This window comes from Crocodylus porosus, unplaced genomic scaffold, assembly GCF_001723895.1.
Source record: "Crocodylus porosus isolate Cpor-Errol unplaced genomic scaffold, CroPor_comp1, whole genome shotgun sequence".
Taxonomy (NCBI): Eukaryota; Metazoa; Chordata; order Crocodylia; family Crocodylidae; genus Crocodylus; species Crocodylus porosus.
The window spans coordinates 25,214,208-25,217,172 of NW_017728947.1; positions in this window are offsets into that span (position 1 = coordinate 25,214,208).

Sequence of the window (2,965 nt, forward strand, 5' to 3'; positions counted from 1 at the left end):
TTTCTGCCTCCGTGCTCTCAAGAAGGGAGTTTCCCATCTTATAAGTGTGCTGCTGGTTACTACTGCCCAAGTGCAACACCCTGCACTTGTCAGTACTGAAATGCATCCTGTTTTTGCTAGCCCACCCCTGCAACTTACCCAGGTCTTGCTGCAGTCTTTCCCTCCCTACTAGCGTGCTCACCTCACCCCAAATTTTGGTATCATCAGCGAATTTAAACAGGTGGCTTTTCACCCCATCGTCCAAATCGCTGATAAAGAAATTGAACAGCACAGGCCTGAGGACCAAGTCCTGGGGGACTCCACTGCTCACTTTCCCCCAGGTTGAATATGACCCATCCACCACCACCCTCTGAGTGCGACCCTTCGGCCAGTCTGCAGTCCATCTGACTGTCTAGGCATCAATGCCACAGTCGCCCAATTTTTTTAATAAGGATGGGGTGGGAGATGGTGTCAAAGGCCTTGCTGAAATCCAAAAAGACTACATCCACGGCGACACCTGTATCCATTGCTTTTGTGACCTGATCATAAAAGGCAATCAGGTTGGTCTGACATGACCTGCCCCTAATGAAACTGTGTTGGTTGCCCTTGAGCATCATCCCTGAGGCCGGCCCATCGCAGATGTGCTCCATGATGATCTTCTCAAAGAGTTTCCCTAGGATTGAGGTAAGACTGATGGGTCTGTAGTTGTGTGGGTCCTCCCTCCTCCCTTTTTTAAAGATGGGGACCATGTTGGCTATCTTCCAATCATCTGGCATCTGGCCCAAGCACCATGAGCGCTCATAAAGCCGTGCCAAAAGCCCTGCAATAACCCCTGCTAGCTCCCTCAACACTCTGGGGTAGAGAGCATCTGGACCTGCTGATTTGAACATGTCCAGCCCATCCAGAAGCTCTCTAACCCAGTCTTCCCCAACCTGAGGTCTGGAGCCATTCCCCTCAAGTCCATCTTGCATCATAATTACAGAGGCTGGAGGGGACTCATCTCAGCAGAATGAACTTGTATACAATTCGTGAGCCCACCAAATGTATCACACCTATCTGACCTCTGAAAATGTTTCCTTACTGGTTATTTAGAAGAACACACAAAATATAAACTCCCTGTAAACAGGCAGGTCTTACTTAAGTCCAGAAACATACTGTAATGTCAACATTAAAGCTCCAGTTAACAATGCAGATTAAACTATTTCCCCTACTGCGTTATATTTGTTATAACTGACTCTTAAACCATAAAGAGGGTCCCTCTCTATGCTATGGACTCTTTCTAACTAGCATTTATCCCATCTATACTGATTATTTAAAATATCCCATGAAGTTTCCAGTTACTTAAAGACCATCTCTGCTGGAGAGTTCTTTGTGTTTTAACCCTGGTAGACTGCTGAAATGCAAGCTACGTTGTCTTTGCACCCTATCATAAGAGTCCTTCATATAAAGGCATTATCAACTACAGTATGCATGGCCATACATACTATAAAAAAAAAAAATACTGCTGATAACACTGCACTTATATTTACAAAATAGTCTAGTGAGACTCTTCTTCCCACTTCTTCTCATGCTTCACACACAAATCTATACTATTAAAAACAATCAGATTACATTCTGGGAAATTGTGTGTGCAGTATACTAACTTGCTACATTCAGGTCAAGATTCAGCCTGGATTAATACTTGTGCACAAATCACAAAAATTCTTCTAGGCACAATAAAATACTTCCAGATACTGACCTCAATCATGTTCCATCCTTGCATAGATGGATCTATGTGTATCCATATTGTTAACTAGTGAATGATATGGGTAGATCTTGAATATAAACATAGGAACCCATGAGAAGTTTACATATCAGTTATTTTATTCTTTGGAGCTCTAGGGAAGCTTTCTCAAAAGCATTAAACAGATAACGTGTCATAAGGAGAATCCCACAACATGTATTGTGCTGCTTTAATGAGCAGGGTCAGAATTTGAGTCTTTCCCAGCCAATTCCTGTTTGGAGCACAAGTAGGTGAATCTGGGTCAGGCATTTTCCTAGTGTAATTTGTTTAGTTACAAAATGTACATAATTCCTGTTTACTTCATCAGGAATGGTAACAGATAGCACAGAGTCAGTGCTTTTCTTTCCAAAACCTATGGCATAAGCTTCCTGTGGCATCTCTCCTCCGTTCCAAGGAACTGTTATTTGAGAGAGTCCAAGACAGGCACAAATGTCAACAGATACAGCTACTAAAACACACTGTGCTCTCTTCCTTCCTTCAGCCCATGCTTTATACCTCGGAAACTCTCTTGTCCAAACTCCCTTAAGCCTACATGGTCTGGAAAGCCAGACTGGCTATTAAGCTTCCTTTTATGCAGCTGTTCTGCAACACAAGAGAAACTCAGGAAGGCTTAAAGCCCCACACAAGAGTCCTTTAACCTTCACAATGCCCTTGAGGAGAATTATTGTAAGGCATCTTAAACTCTTCCTATGCAGAGGCTAATCTTGAGTGTTTATTAGAGGTTCACCAATATATTGGTGGCATATGGGTGACTGGTGCCTCCTGATCCTGTGTGGGGGGCATCAGAGGTTGATTACTGATGGGGTGGAGGGGTCCCCCAGCGGCCTTTTGCTGACTGGGGTGGGGGTCGTGTTGCATGTATGGCCAAATCCAGAAGTGTCGCCAGCGCTTCTCTCAGCACACCCACATTCTCAGGCGGGGAGCATCAGCCATCGCTCCCCAAGCCCCAGCTGGTGGCTGCCAATATTGCGTGCCCGCCTGTGCCCACCCCCATGCATTGCCTATGCGGTGGCATACTAAATAGACACGGATAAAAGGAAAATTAACATTGGCAATTGGCTTTTTTTGTCTAATGTAGCCGATAATGTCACTGATAAATACCACATGCATGCACACAACCACAGTATGTGCATGACCGAGAATACAGCCTGGCAGCATGGAGACCAGCATCTAGCCGGCAAGTGTGTGGGAGGGAAGGGGTGT